This window comes from Pleurodeles waltl, chromosome 5, assembly GCF_031143425.1.
Source record: "Pleurodeles waltl isolate 20211129_DDA chromosome 5, aPleWal1.hap1.20221129, whole genome shotgun sequence".
NCBI classification, from domain to species: Eukaryota; Metazoa; Chordata; class Amphibia; order Caudata; family Salamandridae; genus Pleurodeles; species Pleurodeles waltl.
Genome location: NC_090444.1, coordinates 634,998,007 through 635,025,853, shown reverse-complemented (window position 1 = coordinate 635,025,853; position 27,847 = coordinate 634,998,007). Strand labels below are relative to the sequence as shown.

At 42.3% G+C, this 27,847-nt stretch overlaps 1 protein-coding gene across 1 annotated transcript in view; it reads right to left on the bottom strand.

Annotated features, from left to right (window-relative positions):
- Window positions 1-22,462, bottom strand: part of LOC138295893 (uncharacterized) — an 83,166-nt gene extending 60,704 nt beyond the window's left edge. Inside the window, exon 1 of the mRNA XM_069234504.1 lies at window positions 22,353-22,462. The gene's annotated coding sequence lies outside the window, so the exon portion shown is untranslated. The remainder of the gene's footprint in view (window positions 1-22,352) is intronic.
- Between the last annotated feature and the right edge of the window lie 5,385 nt (window positions 22,463-27,847).

Genomic DNA, 27,847 nt, shown 5'->3' with positions numbered 1-27,847 from the left:
TTCTCTCATGCAGAACTCTTGTGCCTGCACTAGAGGTGTGGCCAGGAAAATGATTCACCCCTCCTCTTCTATCACTCAAAATCAGTTCTGGGAGAAGGGGCAGGTCCAGTTGTTTGCTACATCTGCTTGTCCCAGGGTAGGCTTTTTTGAAGATAATTAGGGTCATGGGCACTGCCCAGATGATTCTTCTGTCAGAGTATTAGAATACTTCCCCACCCCAAGTCCTTTTCTTGTGCTCTAGGAGCAAGTACACATCTTATCGAGGAGCTATTCAGCTCCTGCCTGACAGTTGGAAGCTCATGCAAATGGACTTCTAGAGGCATCAAGCAGGCAAAAGGTGATTTTTTTTAAAGCACCTTTTGTAAAATGTTTAATACAAATCTGATGTTACCAGTGGATTTATAAAAAAATATAATAATAATAATAATAATAATATAATGGCAACTTTTTAGCTGGTTCCTAGCCAGAGATAATATTGTTTAATTTTAAAATGAACTACCAATGCTGTGGAACAGCTAACCCCGCTACAGTGAAAATAGCTCTTGGGGCCTGGTCACTGTAAGGATGTTTTACAATAAACCTTTACATGTCCTTTTAAATGTCATGAGTGCTACATTATTCGGCGTAAAGCCTTACATAGAGATAAGTTATTAATAGTTATAAGGAGTGTTTAGACCTGTCAAAGGGTTTAATCCGACAAGCCAAATTTGCAGTTTAAACATGCACAGCCAGGTGACTAGTGGCAGGTCTGCAGTCATGTTTTTCATTGTCACTTTACTGGTGTCACAATATGTGCTGCAGTCCAATAGTGACATTTAACGTATAGGCCTGGATACATTTTGTGTCATGTACTAGGTGTGTATAGGTAAGTTAAAAATGCAAAGTAGAAGTATGGCCAACTTTGACATGTTTTATGGGTCAGGGCACATGCACTAAAGCATGGTTGGCAGAGTCCCAGTGCACAGAGTAAAGCAAACAGCTCCATCAGTCCAAAACAATGGGGATGATCATGCAAAAGAGGCATTTTCCTACACTACTGCAGAGGCTTCAAGCTCACTAATTCTGTTCCAGCCACCACTTTCACCAACAGGTCTGAATAGAGCAGCAATAAGCATAGATATTTCGCTTAGACTGCACTCCAGGTTAAGTACAATGGAAGGTACTGTGATGTTGTACATATGTATTGTGCATGTCGGCCATAATCCTTAGATGCAAGTAAAAAAGGGATGTGTGTCTATTTTCTTTGGGTCGTGGTGTTCCTTTGATACCAAGCAAGGAGTTTAATGCACTAAATGATCTGTGGTCACAAATTCTGTGATCAGTAAGACCACAGGTGTGTGGCTGCAAAAATGCAAGTTTTAATGTACCTAAGGCACATGGCAAGCTGGATATGTTTTTCCAAATTGCACTGTACACTTTGTGAAAGGCTGCGATGGTGAAGGAGAAGGGAGGTAAAAAGGGCATCAGCCCATTCTTACAAATCAAATTGACATGTATTAATGTTTTATGACAGCAACAGCAGTTGCAAACCACTGATTCCATACTGCATGTTCCAAAGTTGGTATATGGCTGGTGAAGTGGAAGTTGTCAATGAGGGACAGGGTCCATGTGGCAAAATGGGCTTTGGCACTGGCTGGAGCGTAGCCCTCTCCTTGGGAGATTTCTTCATGCTCCCCCAATAATGTTTCCAGAATGTCTATATTATTCTTTCCATTTCAGCCTGTGTCCCTGTTATGGATGAGGACTGCAACATAAAAAGTAGGCACTCTGCAAATGCAAATACATGACTGGAGATCGGCGAACCAATGCAGGCAACCATTCCAATGTTTGTAAGAGGTCACAGGGAGGCTCAAGCCAAATATTTGGTTTCAAATTATTGTGTCCCATCCCTTTCTGGTATGATGTTCCAAGGGTTCTGTATGCCCCTCTCACCACAAGGAAAGAGGCTGTTACTGTGCAATGGAGACATCACCATCACTGTTGGAGCTGCAAAGGATGGAGTGACATGTGGGATGCAGTTAGATAACACCAGGGGGGGAAACGGTGTGCCAGCCTTACAGACGTGGCCCAGTGACCCAAAATAGACCCAGTCGTAAACTTGACTGTTCTCAGGGGAAGAGCACTTTGGTGGGCTGCCATGTTGTGGTGTTTGAGCCCACCGTGAAAGCTGCTGTTACCACTGATGCCACTGAGTGATGTGACCAGAAGGTCTTTGAAAAGTTTCTGAAAACAAGTGAAGCGTTGTGGCAGTGACAGCAGTGAGAGAGGCATTGTAAGGGGCAAAGCAGCTGGAGGAAATGGAAAGAACAGAAGGAAGGTGGTGAGCAGCAAGCAGATTGAGTTAGCAATTTAACTACAATAACCACTGCAGCTGTTTGCCAAGGTTGTTTTGTTTGGGTTAGCGCTGATCCTCCCTCGTGTGGGGCATCATTTACAAAAATCTGATGCATCTGCATCAATGTGTCATATTTATTGCACATCCCTAAGATCCCCTAACAACACCTTGGATGTGCTGTATTTACAATGGAGAGCTCCATGCACATGTTTTCACAGATGCGTCAGAAATTCTGATGCATCTGTTAGTGCTAAATTCATGTATTGCTGGAGCAGCATCGAAAAAATGATGCTACTCCAGCAATGCAAGGATGCTCCAATTGGAAAAAGTCCTGGGTCAATGTTACGCCTGCTCTGACGCAGTGAAGTCACTGAATGATACAGTGAAATGCTGTAAATTTCACTGTGTCAGTTCAGCATGGCTTTTTGCCTGGGAATGCCTAACCCTCATACATTATACCTGGGCAGAGATATACTGACGCAGAACTTTACAAACTGAAACATTGGGCCCAATTCATCAGTTTGTAAATCTGGAGTAGGGCAGTGCACTGCTAGCACCACTGCTGCGTCAAAACAAATGATGCAGTGGTGGCACAAAGGGCTTGTAAATGAGGCCCCTGGTGTTTTTTCATTTGGGTGTATTAAAAGAGGCATTTAGATTCATAGATGAGTGGCATGCCTACATTATTGTATCATATTTTTACATCATTACACCATTATAGCTAGCAATGCAATCAGTCATAAGTAATAAGTAGTTACGACTAGTCTCCATAACGATCCATTGGGCCCTCCTGTGTGCTTATTCCACAAGCCTATTGGATGCTATAGATTTCTTCTGCCCATGCTTTATGTTATATATTAAGCTATGTACTGTGTTGAAAGTCACATAGAGGTATATGGAATGAACTCTGCTTTTGGTACTATAGCCATTGCCATTTAACAGTGATACTGGACGAACTGGATGTGCCTCTAGTGCCTTTATCAACAGTGTCCTAGAATATATGACCAATAGAAACAAGCATTTGCAATGCAATGGGTCTCGCATTTGCTTCAGTTACAGCTATTGGTGTTGTAAATTCTTAACTGGACTTTTCCTGCCACATAAATTGAAAATGAAAAGTAAAATATTAGTTAACTTAAGCAAACCAATTCAAAGTGCCACGGCTGCCATGAGCATGAGTGCGAAGGAGGGACAAAAAAGGAAAAATAACTTCGCTCTCAGTCAAACATATCGACAATCGTGCAATTATCCATGTAACGGGGACAGTCTGCAAGGCGGTAACAAACCGCCCCAAGGAGGGACCAACATCAGTATACCTAACAGCAGGTAATTTAACTGCGGGCCGTTTGCTTCAGCAAGTTTAACAAAGTAACACGCCTGACGTCCCAAGGAACTTTGGAGCCCGGCGATAGAGCTCCAATCCTGTCTTTTTGACTTAAGCACAACAAAACGTGTTAGTCAGTACACACCTGCCTCTCCCTGAAGATGTGTCATGTAAAGGTGTAAAGGTGTAAAGGCGGCATCCGCAGCCCTTGTAACCAGGCTGTTTGCAGGCCACACACACCGCGCTCTCAACTTCTCATTCTCCTGCTACAGTCACAATGCTCCCTGAAAGGACTGCACTGCTGACGGGAGCTCTGTAAAATAAAACAAAGTATCCATATTTCCCGGGGTCTTCGAAATGTTAGTTCAAAGCAAAGTACAGCTATGTAATTTACTGGGACTTCCTTGTTTAGGGGATAGCTTCGCAATTGTTTAACTTACTGGCTGCTAAAAGATTTTCTTAATCCGATGTAATTGAATAAAACCATGTAATGGTCTAAACTGTCAGTCCATACGCTCACTATCACATGTTTCCACCAAGTATTACAATATCAGCTGTACAGATTTCTTTCTGATACATCCTCAGTGGCTTTTCATAGGTCAGTGCCACCTTAAGCACGCACACAGGTGTCCTCCAGGAGCCCATCATAATCAGTAAACTCAGGAGCACAATTATAACACACATTCCATTCTGCGGCATGTTGAGTGAACGTTGAGACTGGCACGCGCACCCATAGAAATAACGCTAACAGCGTCCGTGAGGTCTGAGACACACACACAGGCATGTCTCTGATATAGTCCCACTGGGGCCTAAGATGCACACTCGCAACGCACAGATGAAGGTGTCATACTCGAAACGCACAGGTCTATATATCACACTCACACCACACATATGTAGATGTCATGCTCACAACGCACAGATGAAGGTATCGCCCTCACAACTCACAGATGTGACACAACACACAGATGCAGGTGTCTCACTCACAATGCACAGATCTGTATTTCACAGAAATAAAGCACAGATGTAACTATCACACTCACAGATCTATATATCACTCGACACACGGATCAATAAATCACACTAACAACGCCCAGATGTAGGTGTAACACTCGCAACGCCCAGATGTAGGTATCACGCTCACAAAGCACAGATGTAGGTGTCACACTCACAATGCACAGATCTATATATCACACTCACAACACAAAGATTTAGGTGTCACACTCACAACACACAGATTTAGGTGTCACACTCACAACACACAGATTTAGGTTTCACGCTCACAAAGCACAGATGTAGGTATCACGCTCACAAAGCACAAATGTAGGTATCACGCTCACAAAGCACAGATCTACATATAACACTCACAAAGCACAGATGCAAGTATCACACTAACAACACAGATATGTATATCACACTCACAAAGTAGAGCACTGATGTATCACACTCAGTGCACAGAAGAAGGTATCACACTCACAACTCACAGATGAAGGTATCACACTCACAGATGAAGGTATCGCACTCACAACTCACAGATGTAGGTATCGCACTCACAACGCACAGACGAAGGCATTGCACTCACAATGCACAGATGAAGGCATCACACTCACAACGCACAGATGTAGGTATCGCACTCACAATACAATGTAGGCATCGCACTCACAACACAGATGTAGGTATCACACTCACAACGCACAGATGTAGGTATCAAACTCACAACAAAGCTCTACATGTCACACTCACAACACACAGCTCTACATATGCTCACAACGAATGCACAGATGTAAATATACTTATAAAACGCAGATGTAAGTATAATTGTGATACAGTCGGAATTTTGTGCTTGCTTGCAACGCACAGATGTAACATGTTACTCTGAACGCACAGATGTGGCTAGAGTTCTGGCACAGCTCCGGTTTGTTTAGAGGTGCACACTTTGAACCAACACACAAATGTGAGGGCTCGGCGCACTGTTTTCTCTCCTCGCTTTCCCTAAATCCCTTTGTGTTGCTTCAGAAAATTGCTCCAAGGCCCTTCCCCGAAGTTCAAAAGTTCGCCTTTTACGACCTCCAGTGACTTCACATGTTACTAATAAAACCTGCCCATTGCTAATACCAGGGGGAAATGTCTCAAGCAAATACAAGCATTTGCAATGCAGTGGGTCTCGCATTAGAGCTATTAGTGTTGTGAATTTCTAACTGGATTTTTCTTTTTTGCCACCCAAACTGGAAATACGGGTCTCGCGTTTGCTCATTTTAGAGCTGATAGCGTTGAAACTCCTAACCTGACTTTTCACCAAAAAATTAACTATGTAAAGCGCTCAACTTCTGCCAAGCGAGATCGCGCTCCTAAATTAGAGAAAAAGAAGTCCACGAGCCCGATGGAAAACAGCGAGCCTCGCATGTTTTCTGTACTTGGTCGCTGCGCTCGAGGAGGGCTAGCCACCGGAAAAAGCATGACGTATGCGTGCATTCGACCAATGAAAGCAAGCAGATTTTATTAGGCAAGCCCACGAACCAATAAAAACCACTGACATGATGTTGACAGGGCTCCGAAGCCCTTTTCTAAACACTAAAGAGTCTCCTTGCTACGCATGCGCGAGCGCATGTAACGCAGGCTCGACCCTAAAAATGGACAAGAAGATTTGGAAAGTAATTATAGGCGGTGCTATCCCCACCCCACAAAGCAGCCGGAAGTATTCGTGCCTTGCAATCTTACTACTTGGCATATTCAATACCACCCCCCTCGGACTGACCTTTGTGATCAGCCCTATTGTGTAGTGGAAATTCTTGGTGGGTGCTGTGTAGTTTCACTTGGTGGGACGTGGCAAGGAGGGAGATGGGGAATCAGGCCTGGTTGTCAATGAAAAGGGTTGCATGAATAAGATTCCTGCTACTTAAAATAAGGGACAATAATAGAGACCTCAATAGAGCATCTATCCCTCTTATCGTTTAACAGCCTTTTACTCTGAGCAAATGTTAAAAATGACACAGTGAATTTGGGCCTCCCTAAGTGGGAACGCACCCCTTTCATACATTATGCCCGGTGCAGGAATAATGTGACGCAAGGGTTTACAAAGTGGTGCAATGAATGCATTACGCCACTTTGCAAATGTGGTGCAGGGAAATTGCCTCCTTAATGCCACCTCCGCGTAAAAAAAATATTACTCTAGTGTGGTGCAAGAGGCTTGTATATATGCCCCTATCTCTTTGCCTGAACGCACACCTTTTGAAATTGGAAATTAGTTTGTTTTTCCCTCTGAGAGCAGATTGAAGAATTTATCCTCAGAGGTGGCCCCGTGAAATTCCCATACCTGTCAGCAGAATAGAGGTAACCTTATGGGCGAATATGTGACAGAACAACTAGGTCCTAAACAACTATAGCCTAAACCACTACTGCTAAACAACTAAAAAGTCTCTACAACTAAGTACTGAACAACTACTGTCTGAACAACTATTGTGTCTGAATAACAATTGCCTGAACAACTAATATATATATATATATATTCTAAACAACTAATAAACCATAAAAACCAAAAGGATAACCTTACCTTAAAATTAGTTGTTCAGGCAATTGTTATTCAGGCACAATTGTTGTTTAGACAGTAGTTGTTCAGTACTTAGTTGTAGAGACTTTTTAGTTGTTTAGCAGTAGTGGTTCAGGCAAGTAGTGGTTTAGACCTAGTTGTTCAGGATGTTTCCCCTTATGGGCTATACTCTCAGCTGCTATTTTTATATATTGTTTTTCACACGGAGAGATTCTGAGTTCTTGGACTGGTTGCATCATTGTCCGGACTGTTGTAGTCCCCCAAACAATTATAGATAAATACCCCAATTATAACTCAGTCGGGAACGTTTATGCGTAATATGGAGCATCTTCAAAGCTGGGTTGGCCGACAATGCAATAAAACCAGTAGAACAAGCAGAGTTCAAGGCAAATTGTTCTGTAGATAATATTGTTATTCTCCCATCAGTGATTCAAACATATAGTCATTATAGGTCAGCGTGTCTACTCAGCTTTTATAGGTTGATCGACCTATAGGAGTCCCTGGCAATCTACTCCAATTAATAACAGCTCTACGTAATTTGACTTCGTGCTATGTCTTATTGAGTGGCGATCAGTGTTTTTCATCTAGAATATATACAAAAAATGATTTCTGCGAATGCCATTCACATTTCTTGTTCTATTGTTCCGCGGAAGTTCATAATTCTAAGGAGAGCCGCTCTAAACACACAGGCACACAAATAGTCACATATTCGTACACAGATACGCTTTTCACCTCTTTGGTATGACATCTGTCGCCCATAATCTTATCGTCTCTCCAACTCAAACCACCAGCCACATTACTCTGCCAGTGTAGTCCCTGTCAGATGGGATGATGGAAAGATCATGATTAGATTTACGCGATTTCTGCCCCTGACAGACCCCTGCTACAAGCCCTTATGAGATGTCCTTATCTATGGTGATTACCGAATGAAATACAGTCACTTCAGCAAGTAAAATACATGATATTTCTCCCCGAACTAGTTTCTGTTATTAACACAGCAAGCTCACAGGATATGGCATGGTGTCCACTTATTTCGTAATGCATTTACTTCTGATTGGAAAGATGGCAAAAGCCAAGATTAACTGGTAGTAAACTGAATGTTTGCAAGTCTTACCGCAAAGCTAGTTCAATGGATGTTCTACCCTTACATGCAATGAGAAATAACGTGAATATAAAATTAATCATTAGCTAGCTCTTACGCAATGTCTAGTGAATCATTGCAAGAAACCCATTTCGAAACCTGAGAGAAGTAAACATTTTCATAAACGTTTTTGGAACAGTTGTTTGATGGAAACTCGGAATTAGCACTAATCCAGTCGCATGAAGGATGATAAAGAAAGTTGAAAGATTTTGTAAACTGGGCGGAGAAAAAAATATTAATTTTTAACTCAGAGCACAGAGACTTAAAGAAAAATAGAGCCCAGAAGGAATCTGAATAAGAGAAGAAAGCAAGAAAATGCATGTAGAAAACACAGGACCAAAAGAATAACACGAGGAATTAATTGGAGAAGAGTTTGCATATCTTGATTTGAAACAATCAGCAGTTCATTGTGCATAAAACTGGTGTAGGAAACACAATATCTACAAGAGAAAAATGTCAAATGTGCACAATAGTTTTGTATAGGCAGCCCTAGCATTTAAGTCACAGTTGATTCCTGGAAGTCGTGTCTCGAGTCAAGAGGTTGTAACTTAAAACTGCAAACTAGCTCACATTCTTCTTACTTTTGCTCTTGTTTAAATATTATGTTTTCAAACATAATTTCAGTGTGCACCACTGCAAATTCGAAAAATATAAATGTGTGTCGTTGCTGTGAATTGGGGTTGGGGAATGTAATTAATGGGTGTGAATCTGGGGTGGGGAATGAGTTTCATTGACGTGAATCTGCGGTGGAAAATCTAATTAGTTGGTGTCAATCTGAGGTGGGCAACCTTTTTTGTTAGTCTGAATCTGAGGTGTAGAATGTGTAGAATGTATTTCTTTCATGTGAATCTGAGGTGCGGAATGTGTTTCATTTGTGTGATTCTGGGTGGGGAATATGTTTCACTGGTGTGAATCTGGTATGGGAAATGTGTATAGTTGGTGTGAATTTGGGTGGGGAATTTAATTCATTGGTTTGAATCTGGGGTGGTGATTGTGTTTTATTGGTGTGAATCTGCATGGGAGGTCCATGAGTCTTAACTTGAGGATAAACACTTATGGCCTAACTCAGGAAGGGCCTCTGCAGTCGCAGCGGATGCCCTTCATTCACGGCATCGGTCCCACACTCGTGGTGGGCCCTCTGCAATGGGAAACTGCTGTATCACGGTCCCCCCACGAGTGTGGAAAACCGGCTACGACTGCAGGGACTCTGTCGCAACTGAGGAGGACCTTTGTCAATTAGGCCCAATAAGCGATCTGTGTTCACAATACAACCTACACTGATACGGGACAAATGTTGAACGGATAAAGGCGAAGGATTATCAACTAAGTTAGGAATATAGAACAGTTTACCCATGCACCTGTCCTGGAAACTTCTAACCTCAGAACACGGGCAGATCCGGAGCATGGCTCTTCCCCCCTTCTAATTCGTTTACACAAAAATTAACCGTTGCTCAACACAAACTATCTTCATCGCAACTTTTCTTTATCCAGAATGCTCCTATCTTCTGCGTGTTGTAGTGTGATAGTTACCCAAAATGAATCAGAGACTAAATGTAGCACATTGTGGTCCAAAGGATTGATGCAATCTCATCCTAACTTGTAACTGATGCATACCATGTTCTTTTACAAAAATGTGATTAAGTATTACTCAGCCTGAGGAGTTGTATGGGTTGTTCTAGGTACAATACCTGTTGATGTGCATATCGATATCTTTTAGGAAAAGATTTGGAAAAATTGTGTTCTTTCCTTTAAGTCATTGGGCCATTATTAAGCTGGCCCTTGTAATGCCCTTTGCATTCTAGTTCCAGTGTGTTCCATGAATGCACTACAGCAGAAGTGGGAAAAAGATGGATCTATCTAAAAATGTGTTTTACAGAGTTTGCGAACCTTGCTTACCCATTCCAAGGACTGGCCCCATGTTCATCATGTCCCTACTGGGGGTTGGAGGCTGACATGTTTATACATATATGTGAGCAAGGTGACCTTGTGGTGGAGCCTTCATGTGCGTTGCGGACACAGACCTTCTTCTGGCATACCAGTACAGTGATTTGTTTCCAGGAGTTCACCGGGCTGTGCTATGGGATCAGGCAGGAGTGCTTGATACTGGTATTTGTGTGATTGCCAAAGAAGCATGGGGGCATCTACTGAGATATATTGGTGAAGGGCAAGGTGCCAATAAACACCTCTGACAAGAGTATGTGTACCTCTTCTTCAATTTAAAAGATGTAACTTACTGTAACACTGATGCAGCAATGTACATAGAGACTCTAGGCCAGATGTAGCAAAGGGTTTTACCCATTTTGTGTCTATGGGAAAATGTGTTTGTACATATGGCCCTCTATTTCTTATCCGTTCATTATGTATATAGATTTTAACCACAGAGAAAAACATTGCCAGAAGAAGCATCGCAGAAGGCATCAAAGCATTCTTTTTTGCCCAGGCATGGTGTGCTTGTCGATCCATAGTCTCCACTACCAAATTATATCGCTCACGTATCTTCAGAGGCCTTTCTGGATTGGACTACAAAATCTGCAACAGAGGCTGTAAAAATATAGGGTAGTCCATATCCCAGAAACCTATACTGAATTGAGCCTTCCCCAGCTTCTGTTACTGGGCAGTTTGTCTTTCATCGAGGTAATGGAGCCTTAGCTCAAATATGTTCACGGTCAGCAAGTAGATGATGCATTGGAGATTTTGAGAGGACATTTAAGCTTTCCACAATTTACAGACAATGTAAAAGGAAACACAGGTTCTTTCATCCATGTCAACTTGACACCTCTGATTCCATACTTATGACATTATGCATATAAAAACACATTTACATAAAAGTAGAAAAGTAGAGCTGACTATGCTTCTTCAGTTAATCCACTATGGCAGAAAGGCAACTGAAAACTATCGGAAGATAAAAAACACAAAACTAACTTCAAGTTCCCCTTTCCCTTTTTTTCCAAATTTTTCTTCAATTTTATAATTATGCTGTCACAAGGTAAATGAGTAATTTGGCTACTGGTGCACACAACACGTTTTTTGATTTCTCCTAGTCTTAATTTGTTATACAAAAAGTCATTTGAATGTGAATTAGGAGTGGAATTGGTGATTGTGAAAGCAGCTGGATCTAGACCACTGGGTCCTGCAGTCTTTCACACCGGTGTGAACTCCGCCTATTGTCCTTAGTGCCTGGTGATACAAGTGGCTTCCACTGCACACAAGAAACAGCTCCTTACACTGCCTACAATTATCAACTTTTCACAAAACGTACAGAGTCAACCCCTTATAATGCCCCCAGTGTCTGCTCAGCACATTACCTACTTCTAACTCTGCATCCCCTACCGATAGTCAAGCATTTGATGCTGGTAGTAACATCAAATCCTCAAATTGCCAATCACTCTAACCTCCTTATACTGCTAACCAATGTCTGCTCCTCCCACACACTAGAAGGTCAAGGTTCTCACTGCCCACTAGTGGCACTCCCTACAATTGCTGGCCCATCAACTGCACATAAGTACCACCTCTTCACACTGCCAAACCAATCAGACCTTTACACAATGCCTACAATAGCCAGCACAGCACACTGCCCATGACTACCAGCTTAGATTACTGCCCACCTATGGCAGTTCCTTATCCTGCCCATTGATGCTAGCTTTTTGTGCTGCCAAAGAGCAACAGCTTTTCACTGTGTTCATGTGTGGGGGCATGTTTATGTGCAATTCACACATCGCAGTGCAGCAAGACAAGTTGCTGTGCTGTGTTGCATGAATGGAAGAAAGCTGAAATGCACCATATTTACTAAGGTATGGCGCTCTTCAGTTCTCTACTTGCGTTGGTGCCTTTGTGACATCCTAGCACTAACGCAGGCACACTTGCACCACAGTGTAAGTATGTTGCGATACAGGCAGGATTGTTTTTGCACAGGAAGGGACACTGTAGGAGGCTGGCACTATATGTAGTGTGCAAAACTAGGCACACTATGCAGGGGGTCCAGGTAACCACACGTTGGTTTCCAGAGGTAAAAATTAGACCACCTAATGTTCCAATTTTTCAGGTAGCTGGTCGAGCAGTTAGGCTAATCCAGGAGATGTGCTAAGTATTTGCTGTCCTCAAAAATCCAATCATGCACCACACTCACTCAATGAATAACTCAATACCAGATTTTATGAAAATACTTCAGAATTTAATATAATTTTAGGACCAAGATCTTTAGAATATGTTAAGTACTTTTCGAGTTCTGTCTTTTCAAACTATTGATAAAGTTAGTCTTTCTGGGCATAATTACGCACCATTGGAATCAATTCACAGTCACCTTTAAAAATGGATTAAAAATCATACAGCTGAGTTACCAGTCTCTACTTTTGCAGGATGGTTGCAGCATCTGGTGGGCCCCTTGTGCCAGCTGGAGAGCCTCGAGCAGCTCTCGGTTCCGGCGGGAGCAGCATTGGAAAGTCTCTAGGCACAGTCACAGGGCCACCCTGAGGGGCCACTTGGAAAAGGAGTTGGTTTGCAGATTTAAAGAAGGTGCCTTGGGGTCCCCTTGGGCTGTTGATGTTGCAAGTGGCTGGGGACCTGTGGGGCACATCTGTATCCTTGTTGCAGGGTGGCCGAATGCAGGGCGAGTTGGAGATCCAGGAGCTGTGTGCAACAGAGTCCTTAGGAGTTGGAGGTGAGTCTCTTTGAGGGCTGCTCACAGGACAACAGGGGCACTCTGGTTGGAGTTCTGGGGTGTTCCTTAAGTCCTTTGACTGGGGCTTCCTCCTGATCCTTTTTCAGCTCTGAGGGAGTTGGTCTTCTGGTTGTCCGATGTCTGCTGACCAGTACCAATGGTATTAAAGTAACTCGGCCACTGGAGAGCCCAGTGCCACCAATCATGGCACACTTGTAGGTAACATCCAGGCAATTGAAAGTGTGTTGTCGCGTCCGGCTATGACTTCGGGTTACAGAGATTTTGGCCAATCAGTGAAGTGACCCTCACCAGTTTGTTGGTTCTTGCTTGGTTTTTGAGTGGTGCCTCCACTCAGAGGAAGATCTGGGGTGATACTTCAAGCCTGGAGGTCCTCTGGGTTTCTTGGGTTTGGTCCAGTGTCCAGACCCTTCGCAGCAGTGGTTTTCGGGTCCTGGGTGCAGCAGGCAGGGTTTGGCTCTTTTTCTTGTGCAGCAGGTCCACAGTTCTCTTGCTTTGGACCTTCTTTGGTGCTGGTCTTCTTCGTCTTTTCAAATCCTATTTCTTGGTCTAGGGGAGCCCACTGTATACTAAATTTAGTGGCCATTCTAGGGGGAACCTGGTAGTGTCCAATGGGACAATTACCCTTGGGTGGCTGCACCCACTACAATGACCACTTCCTGTGGGAAGGGTCACTTCCCTAAACATTATTGGCTATTTTCTTGCCATCCAACATAGAGGATAATGAATTGAAGGGTCCACTTCGCCTGCAAGCCACTAGGGGTGGTGCATGTTCAGTGAGACCACTCCTCCTACCCTTTGCTCTCTCCAAAAGTGGGGGTTTGCAAAGGGGGAGGCCATCTGCTGCCTGGGGATTGAGTTTCAAGGGTGATAGCCCTTTGAAGCTTACTGCCAGGGTAGTGCATATTGCTGAGGGAGGGGGTGTTAGCTCCTCCACCCAGGAAGGGCATTGTTGTACAAACCAGAGAGACAGGGCTCTCCACAAGGTTTGTATATTGGCTGTCTGGATGTGGCAGACTTGCTGGAACCAGTCAACAACCATGCCAGGATAGTTCATTTTTACAGGGGGCACCTCCAAGGTGACCCCTGGGTACATTTTATAATAAATCCAGTACTGGTACCAGTTTGGATTTATCATTCTGAGTTGTTTGATACCAAACAACCCAGGGTTCAGAGTAGCCATTATGTAGCTGGTAAACTCGTATTGACCAGAGTCCAGCACATATATTAAAATGGCTGCTCTGTTTACTCACTATGTCCCAGGCATGGCAAGGACACAGCGGGGGCATACTAGAGGGGTGATTTACCCATCACATATGCACTGTAGGGCGGACAGGGCACACAGGGAGTGTGCCATGCTGAATAGTATTTTAGGTTTGCACCAGGACACTCAGCCTGCTATGGCAGTGCTGGGTGCATCCGGATGCATGGCCTTTGAGGGTGGAACAATCAGTGCTGCTGCCCTCAGGGACTTACTCATAGTACCCCATGCCCTGGGCACGTAAGTACATCTTACTAGAGACTTATAGTGGTAGCTAAAGGTGCATCCAATGACTTTTGCAGTGTTTTAGGGAAAGAACACTGGCACTGGGAACCTGGTTAGCAGGATCCCAGTGCACTCCAGTCCAAGTTGCATTCAGAAACCAGGCAAAAAAGTGTGGGGAGAGGCATAAATTATTTTATACATTCCCAGGTTTACAAGTCTGTGTATCTGGAAATGCCCCAAAATCCATGGGTGTATGCATGGGAATGCCAATGCTCTACCCACGTAAGCTGTGCGCTGCCTACACTTGTGGTCTTCTCTTCCTATCCAGGCACTGATTTACCATCTTGATCCTTCGTCTTCCCATCTTCCAAATTCCCAGGGCCACTGTGCCCCCAGCTACCAGAGAAAAGACTGGCCTTGGCTAAGGGTGACATCAGTGGAGCTCACGGGCCTTGGAGAACCAAATTACACTTTAGTCCATTCGCCTTTTTTATAGCTCCCAAGTGACCCTCCTTTGGGGTGTGACCGCATTTTACCCACATTTCATTTACATCTATAACCACCCTACAACAGCCAAAACTTATGCATGTTTTCTTGAACTGCACAATAAGATTCTGTTTACTATACATAGCTGAGCTATTAAATACTCATGTATATTTATATAATGTTTTGAGGATCCCTATTATGCAGCCTCAATGCATTCTCACTCCAAACTGCAGATTACCCTACCTACTCACAAAAGAGGGTAAGTGGTGTCTATTTGGGTTCATGACATAATGCTTTGACTATTTTACCAAGTTACATCGCTGTAGTCACATTGTATCCATTTGCAGCATTGTACTGTCACCTGGGACAAATAAAAGCTAGTTTAAACAACAAGTCATATTTCGTCCAAGTCTTGGCTTTATCACTCAATACTACTGAATTGGAACATCTTAAATTCTGTGCATTTTCAATTAGTCTGACAATCAACTGGAACCAGGTCATTCCTCCATCCATGTGGGACAATAATGATTTGTGTTTGTAATCTCTGTAGGTGCAGTAGGCACCGCACAGAGTGCGTACGCTGTATAGAAATCTAATTTGCAGGGCTTCCCACAAGCACTTCTAAATTCATTTGCAGTTAACAAGATCTGGGATGTGGTGGATAGGAGCCAGAATATCCAATTGTAGTGTAGGGAAAACCCTTATGCCCTTTTTGATTTTTTTTCCCCAGAAGTGGCACCCACAACAAGTTAAGAGGTGTTTAAGTGGAAAATCCTTCCTGCACAAGAACAAACCCCTTAGGTTTTTCCAATTTCTATGTGTGCTGCAGAATGCAGCACATGTTAAAAGAGGAAAGAACGAGGAGAATTAATTAATTAATGCATAATTTCTTGCTGATATGCCTCACCTTGGGAGGCATAGCATTTTGATGCATTCTCGGGTTTACTAGTGTTAGTAAATCTGGGAACATGCCAAAAACCATGGGGTATATTTAGACTTTTTGATGCAAAACTGCACAAACGCAGTTTTGCATCAAAAAGTTTAGCCCCGGCTTGCACCATTGCTGAGCGCTAGCCGCATGCCATACTTATGGAATGGCACAAGCTGGTGCAAAGGGTGGGCTAGCGTAAAACAAAATGACGTTAGCCGGTGGGGGTGACAGTATGGGAGAAGCAGATTTTGCACAACAAAAATGAGGTTAGACTAGATAGAGGCAAAAAAATGCCTCTAACAAGCCTAGTGTCATTTTCTGACACAAAACCATCCATACTACATGACCCCTGTCTTAGAAAAGACAAGAGTCATGCCCACCACCCCAATGGCCAGCACAGGGACAAGTGTCCCCTGGGCATGGCCATTGCACCCTGTGTCATGCATGGGCCCCACTTTGGGCCCCCAATGGCACTTTCATAAAAAAAAAATACTTAACTATACTTACCATACTTACCTGGGATGGTGTCCCCCATCCTTCGGTGTCCCTCTGGTGTAGGTGGAGGTGTTCCTGGGGCTTGAGGAGGGCACCTGTGGACCCATTCTATTGTGTTAACCATGAAAATGGGTCCACAGGTCCCCTAACACCAGGTCTGAGCCAGACGTTAAATAATGGTGCAAAGCAAGCTTTGCACCATTATTTAGCCCCTCCTCCCGTCTGTGTGTCATTTTAGCATAGGAGATAAATATGGGGGTATGGGGTTAGCAATTTTTTTTAGATGGGAACGCCTAACTTGCATCTCATTGTCGCAAGGTAGGCTCATGCATCTAAAAAATGGTGCAAACTCCAATATTTTGAAGTTAGACGTGTCTAACTTCAAAATATAAATACGGAGCTAGTTTTGCACTGAATTTGTGTAAAAGAATGATGCAAATTTTGCCAAAATGGAGTATAAATATGCCCCCATGTGTGGTTAAATGGGAACATCCACGCTCCACCCATGAAATACCTTCCCAGCGCAGATCAATGCAAGGCAGTGACTTGCGCTGCCTTGCTTTACTGTAGATTTACTATGCCATGCAGAGCCACGCAAGGTGCCTCTGCGTGGCATTGGCAATCTGACTTAAGGGCTTGCATCTTCTTCTGTGACGCAACTGCAACACAAGCCCTAAGTAATTATGGGCCTTTACCTGGCTTGTAGAAAAAGCACCCACCTGAGAGGGTGAGGAATTATTATTATTGTCACCTCGAGCTGGGCCCAACACAAATGCCTCACTTAAAGGGCCATCAGTGCTTATATTATTCATCCAGGTTGTGAGCTAGCTGTAGCCTTACATAATGATGTCATTGCCACATGCAATGAAGGGAAGCAAAGGCACTCAGCTTCCCACTTCACAAGTGCTTAACAGACAAACTATAATTTGGAGACAAGTTTTTATTTTTGTCAAAACCCCATGAAAGAGTTTTATGAGCACTATAAGAAAGTCAGATTTATCTCTCTGTACATGTTTTTACACTAACAGCGATATATATATATATATATAGCAGTTACTAATTCACTTTTCATTCTTTAATTTCTTTTTTCTTCAGTGCTACTCATCCCAATGTAAAGTGTCAGACCGCTACACAGAAAATGTAACAAAAGACAATTAGAGGTATAGGAGTCACAAATAATCCAAACTAATAGGCATTACATTTTCAGAATGCTTGTCTAGAGAAACACAGTCAGGATTTAAAATGTGTGGGCGAGAGAACCCTCCCAAAAACCCCTACAAATTCACCTGTTATGGTGCACAACACCCAATGCACATCATAACTAGCACCTTCTGTCATGTTCAGTACACCGCTAAGCTGAAGGCATGTAAAAAAGAAAAGGATTCCACTGGCATAAAGCTTGTCATTATGAAGAATAGGAAAATGCAGGCTGGCTTTGTGCAACTCAACTTAGAAAAAGAGAAGCAGCAGTAGCAATACCAACCATATACTATCAGATAGATAAACTGATAAGCCTTCCAAAAGAAGATAAACTATCTTTGCCAAATAAGAGACTCTATATGCCTAAATGTGAGTATGACCAACAGACTGAAGAGTCCTTCTTTCAAGAACGTAAACTGCTTAAACTGACACAAGAGGGAGGAGAAATTTTGGAGGAAGAAATAATGAAAGGTGAAGTAACATTAGGGAAAGATGGCTTCCAAGGCGTATCCCATAGACAGTGTAAAAAAGAGACGTAGGAAATTACTATAAGAAGAGTTCAAGGAAGCAGAAACTAAGCGTAGAAATAATGCTTTAATAGTGTTGCTTCCCAAACATGGTAAGGATCCACTTAATTGTAGTAGTTATCACATTATTTTATTGCTTAGTGCTGATATTAAAATACTAGCTAAATTATTGCAAGTAGGCCTAAAAAAGCAATCCTGTCACTCAAAAACCACACTCAAGTGAGATTAGTACCAAGGAGATCCTCAACGCACTATAGGTGCACTCACATCTCTTATGGCTCTCAAAAAATGCTCAATTTGAAACTTCAGGACTATCATTTGATGCCAAAAAGGAATTTGACAGGACTGAATGGGACTCCATGTTCAGCGCATTGGACTGAACAAGATTAAAGATTAGGCACAGGCTTTCTTGCTAAAGTGTGGGGCTCTTTAATACCCCTACTGCACAAGTAAACTAAAGAGGTTTTTAATCATACCCTTTCACATCCAGCGTGGCTTGAACCAGGGCTGTCCTCTGTTGCCACTATTGTTCTTGGTGGCTCTAGAATAAAAGGAGTCGCTACTCCCGCAGGAGACTGTAAAATATATTATGGGGGATGAAAGTCTGTCCACTATTACCAAGTTAGGAACATCTGTATCATAGGAATAATAGCAGATTTCCCCACATTCACATAAAATGAATTGGGTGAAAGGTGAAGCCCTACCAAAGCTCAAGGTCACCACACAAGCCTGATCGCGGGAACGTTCATTGGGAAACAAATAAGCTGCGATTTGCAAACCACACTTTTAAAGTTACTACAGCCCAAAGGTCACAAAACAGTAGGAAAATGTACTACACCCAGCTTTGGAGGAAGTCTAGCACCTCACATGTCCACTCAGTGCAATTCTCTTAATATAACACCCCACAGGAAAAAATATTAAATAATAATTGCAAAATAAGGGCCAGCTTTATCAAAGGTTTTGTGCCGCCCCTGCATCATGCAAGGGATCGTAGGGCAATGCAAAACCCAGCATGAAATGAACCAATCCATGCAACACCACCTTGGATGGCCCTGCATGGTTTGGTAAATCTGGAGTAACGCATGGCAGTGCAAGTTGCAGCCTTGAGTTAGTCTTTCACAGGGAGGCATACCATGGTTGGAGTCTGGGTGCTTACATGCATCCACCCATAGTTGTTGGCACACTCCTAAATTTATCATGAGGGATGGGCACACAAAGAAAAAGAAAAAAGCCCCAAAGGATTGTTTTGGGACAGGAATGTGTCTCTTGCTGCCAGGGTGCCTGCTTTTGAGCTAGACAGCACCTACTGTGCCAAAGCAACAAGAGGACAGGCAGGGGCGTAGCTTCAGGGGGGTGTTTGGGCTGTTACACCACCCCCCCAATAAGTTTATTTTCTAGTAAATAGTTGGGTACAGGTGCCTTCAGTCTGGTATGGTGAGGAGTCTCTCAGATTTCACCAGGAATCTTTACATACACACAGACAAAAACAAGCCCCACTCTCTCTTTCTCTGTTTTGAAAGTCTTAAAAAAATTTGGAAGTTTACAAAATAGTGTTTTCCCTCACTTAACACCCATTCCAAACTGCATTCCTCTCCCTTTCCATTGCTCTTAAGCTCCTCTGATGCGCCCAGCTCCTTAAAATGTACTTTTATGTTATAGGGCAGTGTGATTATTGGAAAATCTGAAGTTCACACTCCGCCCCCAATTTTACTGACCAAGCTATACCTCTGAGGTCAATGAGGCACCATATAATGTTAAGTATGGAGCATTCCTGCCCTCTCCTGTCAAGCAGCGCAGTACAGCAAGGTGTCTTGCTGCGTTGTGTGACATTTTGATAAATCTGCCCTGAAAAGTATAGATTTGCTTTTGTTATTAAAAAGTTTGATTAAATTAAAAAATGCACTTAAAAAGCAATAATTAGCCTATTTTTTAAATACATTATCTACACTTTGAAATATTTAATATGTACTTTTTTATTAAATTAAATTGATGTTTTATTTATTTAAGACATATTTCGTTAAATGAGTTAATGTGGTGTAACGTTATTTTATGGGCTCTAAATTAATAATAACTATTTTAAGTCAATATACGTTATTACTTTAAACTAAAATATTGTAAATCTTTTTAAGAATTAATTAACTTTTTTATTTTCCCTATAGTTTACCGGAAGGAGATCTCCGCCCAAGTGGCGGAGATCGCCACCTCAGTGCAAAAAAGTTGCTGTTAGTGACTTTAAACTCAAAACATCTGTCTTAGATGTCTTCACCCCCTGGTTTCAAGTAATGCAGACATGTAAGTCTGCTCCTTGGTGCACATGCGTGGCAAGGGAATGGGTGGTAAAGATGCATTTGTTGTGACAGCTGTATTGTATCTGCAGTGTGTGGTTCAGCCGTCACGGTAAAGGCTGCTTCCTATTGCCTGAGTTTGAAGTCTGCAGGGTGTAAGTGCTATGCAAGAGTTCTGAACAAAAAAAGTGAGTTGAGGGAGGACATGGTAGTTCAATGGAGAAGAGTGGTCGGTACAGTACTGTATGTGGAGATGGATGATGTATGAGAGTTTAGAAGCTGGTGTGCAACCCGCCCCAGCTACTGGCTGGATCTCTATTTATTTTCATGTTGGAAGTCAATTCTAACAACCTAGGGGCATATTTAAGAGCCCCTAGTGCCACCGGAGCGTCACTTTGGGTGATGCTCCGGTGGCGCTAACCACTGCTCCATATTTACAAAAAAGTGTAACGCCACTTTTTGTGGCATTCTGCCTCCTTGTAAATATTAGCATCACTGACGCATTTTTTGCTGCATCAGAGGGGCGTGCAATGGGTGTTGCTGTGGGCATTCCTCTGCAACACCCATTGCTTTTGATGCTGCCCCAGATTTACAAGAAATCGTAAATTTGTGGCAGCGCCAAAAACTAATGCCTATCCAGGGGTGGTATTAGCACGGCAAAATGAGGAGGAATACTTTTATTCCTTCTTGGTTTTTACTTTTCCTATGTGTGCTGCACTCTGCAGCACACATGGAAGAAGTAAAATACCATCACTGATTGTTAATGTGCAGGAAGGTGTCCCTTCGTGCACATAAACAATCATTCCAAAATGACGCTTTGGTACTTCTATGTGTGCTGCATTTTACAACATAGGCATGCCAAATCGCCATTATAGATTGTTTGGGTGCAGGAAGGGACATCTTCCTGCACTTAAACAATATATCCACTCAACGCAGACACCCTTCCACTAAGGTGCAAAGATGCCTGTGTTGGTGCAGGCATCTTAATTCAGTACTGGCACAGGGAGAAACTCAGGGGTGCGCTGTATTCCTGAAAATATGGTGCATCCCTGCATTTCAAAAGTGGTGCAGCGCTGCTATTTTTGGGACAGCACCACGCTGTGACACTTTGGCTTAAATCTGGGCCCAAATTTGAATGTTTACTAACAGATGACAGTGCATATTACTAAGATATAGAAGCTCCCGGTGTCTCACACATTTCAAAGTCAAACCAAAGGACATAAGAATAAAACATTTTTTCTCATAGCACCTAATTCCACCGTTTGGTAGTTTCTATGCTCTGTATATAACAGATGTTACAATTGGCCCTTTATTGGGACTCAGTTTATCTATCTCAGACAGATTAAAGAGTAAGGTGACCGTGGCAGGTTTGGAGTTTGAGATCAACAAGAAGCACACAGAGGTGATCAGAAAGCGTTTGAACCACTGTCGACCAAATGGATGGACGTTCAGATAATCAATGAATTGTGAAGACTGGTCCAACAACGACATTTGGAACACACCCATGTTCTATTATGAAAAGTTGTTAAAATACGGGTCAAATGGCCAGCTAATTCTCCACAAAGATGCCTGCAAGAAACTGAATTTAAGTGTTGAAGAAAAATGATGAACATGTTCGCATGTTGTTTGCTATATGTTACAATTAAATATGTGTGGGACTATTTTGCATTAGAGAAATAGAGCCACTCATCAAGCTGTTTATCGTAATAAATTAAATTGTTTATGAGCATCATGGTAAAAATAATTGTTGCTATTGTTTTCTGGCATTGGCAAAGCCAATAGGGCAGGCTGTAACGTGACACAACCACACAACACCTCCCATCATAATTTGTGAAAGCCTCTTATGCATGCTCTTGTATTTCCCTAAGATGCATTAGATATAAATAAGCTCCCTGCTTCAATAAACAATACTTTCACACCTACCTGAACGACGAGAAGGTAGGGTTCCAAGATGAGTGTTAGGTGTTCGCTGTTTGCTGTATTTATATCACGCGTGAGGCCAGGTGCTGGTTTCTCACCGTGTTGTGCAAGGCTCTGTTGTGCCCGTTTGTGAATGATCCTTGACTTTGAACTCTGTTCTCCTCCTGAGATAGAAACTTTAACAAATGCTAACTAACAGGTGTAGTGGCGCAGTAGCAGAACCTGAACTTATCGATCGCGTCCATGTGGTAATACGTGGCAGTTATGTTGCAACCTGAAAGCTATTCTATGGAATGTAGAGACGGCCACAAGGAGTTTGCCAAATCCAAAATACGGCATAATTTCCTATTCCACACAATTTATGAATGTAGTCTTTTGCTTGCTGTTTTATTCCCAATCTTCTGTTACTGTCCCATCAACTCTATGTATTTAAACTTTCTTCTTCACGACTAGAAGGACATTGGCATTCATTATCACAAAAAATACATACAATTATACAATAATAAAAACCTACTATAGACTAGTGATCTGTGTGTAACATTACAGTTTTTTGACTGCGCATAAAAACTGTTGATTTTGCAATTTGCAATGAATATCATTTGCTTAAAGCTTTGACGTAGTCCTGCCTGTAATGGACGAAACGCATGCTGAATATCTATTTATCTTTGAAACCATAGGAAGGATTAAAGAAAGAAATCACTATAACATATTTAGGGTGAACTGTCTTACGTAATGTTACAGTAAACGCATTCTCCACTGTGTGTACTACCGATTCGGAATGAATTTTTTTGGTTACCTCTGACTTACTGTTTTTCTAGTGTCTTCGGTCCTCGTAAGCCATCATTTAAAGGGGACATCTGGTGAATGATATCGCAATATTTCTCAAAACCCGAGGTGACATCATGAAAGGAAGATTCTGGAATGCTTATTGTTAGTAATTGTTAGTGATGCACGACTGGATAAAGAGCATTATCTTTTTTTATCAGAGTGGATGCTCACTTTAAAGCAGGTAGCTAAGACAGATACTAAAACACCCCATGGAGAATATTTGCCAAAATAGGACTGTGATTCCACATACAATGTATTTTTTAATAAACTGAGGTACACATAATGGAACGCCAAGTCCGATGTGTGCCACATTTTTCAGTTGATTTTACTAAGTAGTAACTAAGAGCAGACAACCCCCTCGAGTCCAAGGAAGGGAACCAAAAGCAGCCATGTCAATAATGCTAAATCGAGTCCCTCTTTCTTCAGTTTCTCACGCAGCCTCGCTCTTCCACCCACCCCATCTCTTTATCTATGTTTGTCTTCTCTCTCTTCTCCCTTTCAGACCACTTTCTCTCTACCATGCTCCATCCTCCCTCTCTGTCGCACTCCCTTGAAGCGACTCTGCTTGCTACAATTAACTTCAGGTGGCTGGAGGGAGCGAGTAAGACACAGAAGAGGGCCTGTGCCTTCAAATCCGAACTTCAAGTGTTCCAGCCCACGGGGAAATTCCCAAAGGAATAAAAGGCCTCTCCAGTCTTGCTCGAGTCAGACAAAAATGTGCCCAAATTGTAATAGTGCAACAGTAAAGAAAAGTTCTGATTGTTCTACTGCACCTTCCTTCACATGTGCCCATTGGTATTTTGGTCTTTTACAAGGATACTTGTGAGCAATGCAGATGCTTCTGTGAATGTAAAGTGTCTTATTGTATTGTACACAGAGGCACACATTTTTAGTCTGCATTATGTTGTACCATACCCTTATAGAAGCTACCAGCAAGCTCCCCCTGTCCTTGAGATGTATAAGGATTATATTTTATATATATAAATATATATATATATACATATATATATATATATATATATATAATTTTTTTCTTCACTTAAAATCCTAAGGTAACTATAACGTGTGCCCCCATCACGCACAGTTATACGCATCCAACACGCATGATCCTGCAGCCAACCCCCTAGAGAGTGTCTGTATTGGTGTCAGAGTGTTAGTATAATTTTGTTTTTGTTTTGTGGAAAGATTCGCAGATCCATGGCAGATTTACATGGAGGATGGGCCCCACGGCGGATCTATTAATTCATTTTGTTACCTATTAGACTTACTTTTGCCACTTACATAACGCAAACATGGTGTCAGGGAACCTCTTCTCTGGCCCCTTCATATGAATTGCAGCCCACATTTTAGCCCTGGGAACCGTTTCCAGATTCAATAAAATGTCAGACGCAACTTTTCTGTGAGGTTGCTGCCAGCCAATAAGATTCTTTGTTTGGAGCGTGAATACGCAGATCCACCGCGGATGGATCCACGAAAGGCCCTCTTCTTTATATATCTGTATTTCTTTTTCCTTTAGTATCTTAAAAACGACTGAACGGATTTTCACCATATCACAAAAAAGAACAATCTGCGCATCAAGATCTAGCTTCCTGCCAAATTTGGTGTAATTCCGTTCAGCAGTTCAAGCTGTAATTGTGTCTAAAGACCCTATGTGAAAATGCGTGGAGAAAACGCAGTTTGGGACCCCTGCTTTTTCTCGGCCCCCGCTTGATGGATCATCCCAAAACTTTTAAGACAGCAGCTGAACTGACTGGTGTACTAGTTTTGAAAATTTCGTGAGCATTTGGCCAACGGGGCCAAAGTTATTGGTAAAACAGAAAATGCCTTTCCTATAGAAACAAGGTCCTAACTATAACTACCTATTGGCCACCGCCAGTAGGCAATATCTATCTATCTATCTATCTATCTATCTATCTATCTATCTATCTATCTATCTATCTATCTATCTATATATATATATATATATACATACATATATATATATTCACTGAAAAAAACAAAGGTTAAAGTAACGTTATAATTAAGAGAATATATCAGTGACAACATTAACGTTTTGAATAAAAAAAAAACACAGAAATTCACTAGTTGCTCTCACGTGTGAACCCGCCTTGCACTGCTTATGGCCTCACATACATCACTCATGACATGTTCCATGACATCAGTTATGACATCACGGATGACCTCATTATTGACATCACAGATGACAACACTGATGACATCATCTAATAAGTGTGTTATTTCGTTGTGTAGTTTATAGTCACAGGTAACTACCATATTACTGTTCTTTCTAATTTTGTACAGCCTGTGGCCAGCTAATGGATGCAAAGTTTCCAAACAAACATTCATATGAAACTCAATTTGCAAAATCAATATGTTTAAACAGGAAGTCCTGCGTGGAATCAATCAACAAAGGTTTTTATTAAATCAGAACAAATTCTGTCAGGCCTTACCCCCATAACAATAAGTGGACAACAACCAGTGTATAGTTGCATTACTCAATCAGACACGCCCCACAAGTAGGCAACATAGCCAACATGACATAATTCAAAGAAATGGCAAAACGTATACATCCATAAATAATAAAACACAAATTTCATAAAATATAAAATACTCATAAATCAGTTTAACAAACAAATTGTTAGACATTGTCCATGAATGGTACGGGGTCAGACAAATTTCCCAGAGGATGATTCAAATCTCCAAAGGATATTTCAAATTAAAGCTGAAGGTGCTAGCTTGCGCCCCTTATTCTTTACATGAGACAATCACATCTATGAAGGGGAAAAGGAAAAAGTCAAAGCCCAGTCCCAGTTTGAAGCCATGGGATGCCCAGAGAAATTTAGGGGCAGATTTAAGAGCCCCTTGTTCCACGTTAGCGCTGCCTTAGCATAATTTTTTTCTACACTAAGATGGCGCTAAAGTGGCCTTTTCCTCCTGCCATATTTACAAAGTGGTGCAATACATGTTGCCCGCTGTGTGATGTTTTTCCAAATAATGAACCATGAGGGCTGTTTTAATGGCACTTCTGATGCAGCTCCTGTGTTGGCTTACCCTGGCATTGACTTGTTGGGATGTTGATCAATGCATATCATGTTACACAGACACCAAATACAGTAAGTCACATTACTTGAAGCACAATTGGTATGGTGTTGCAGAGTAATCTACTAAGCAACAAAATTTTATTAGTGCCCTTCCTAACAAACTGAAGCCATCTATTCCTCCCCAAGTCACTTCTTGGTAGCATTCTATGTGGCCAATACAGTGGTCAGGTGCTCGTTTCGCACTTAGACCTGGTTTACTAGTGCAACCAGTATGTATTGTATGTTGGAAAGTGTATTATTGTTAAGGGTAGGTAAGTACCTTCACTTAGCAATAGGCCACTAACCTCCACTTAGGTCCAATTAGGTCTCAATAAATCAAACCCATCTCAACCCTTGGTAGCTTGGCAACAAGCGACAAGGTTTAACTTAGGAGACAAGTGTGTAAAGCTTTTAAAAATCACAAAACAGTAAATAAGTAAAACACAATAAAAATCCAGAAGCAATTCATATAAATATAGTATATTGTTATCTTTAAAATGACACCAAAACTAATAAAATTGGATAAGGGAAACTGGAGATATGAATTTTTAAAGAATTAATGTTTCCTCGTGCATAGAAGCAATTAACGCTCAAAGGGTTAAAAAAGTCATATTGGAAAGGGACAAAGTCCAGAGTTCAGGCCACCCACGAGATACCACTATTACAGTTATTCTCAGAAGTGTTTTTTGATTCAGGAATGTGGTCCACAGCACCAGCCAAGAGCTCAGAGACTCTGGTTTGCCTCTTGGGGTCTGGGACTACAACTCCCACAATGCGCCTCTTCAACTTATGGAGTTGCTCCAAACGTTTCCAAACTTCTGGATTTCTTCCAGAGGTCCTTGAAGGGTCCACAACTTGATCGAAGGTTCCAGAAGCTCTGAGTTGCTCCTTGGGAGTTGGGACTACAATTCCCAGAATGCACCTGTTCCAAATCCTCAAATGGCCACTGGATTGTGGTCAGCTGGGCCCTGCTTGCAGGACTTGATGCAGGGGACCCTGAACAGCTCCTCTGTACCTGTAGCAAACAGGGAGTCCCTTCTTGGAACAGTAGAATACAGGCAATGTATTTTTAGTGGTGAGGCCCAAGTGTGCAGCTGGTGCTGTCCTTCAGAGTGCAGTGTCCAGGTTCAGGTCAGGGGTCCAGCAGGGCAGTCCTTCTTCTTCTTTGTCTTGTTCCTTGTAGGGATCTGGTAGGGAACTGAGGTGAGGGTACAGCTCCGCCACATTTATCCTTGCTCCTTGGTGAAAAACAGGGGGTTCCTGGTTCTCCAATCAGATGTAGGGTCCTTCCCCCTGTGATGACCACTTCCTGGGAAGTGTGGCAAAAATCAATCCCAGGGAGCAACATTGTTCAAAAATGCATCATGGCTGAAACTGATTTTTGGAGGTTGGATCTCATTGAGTCCATCCTCTGGGTGGCTAAAAATCTCAAACACACCCCTCTCCTGCCCTCTCCTAATCTAATCAGGAGGGTACCTAATTGTCTGGCGTTGCAGGATGTGAGGGAGGTGTTGGGTTGCTCCAAATGTCCTTCCCGACCTTTGAAGACCAGTTTGGCAGCCCTCTCCCACTCCTGCCTCCCCATCTGCT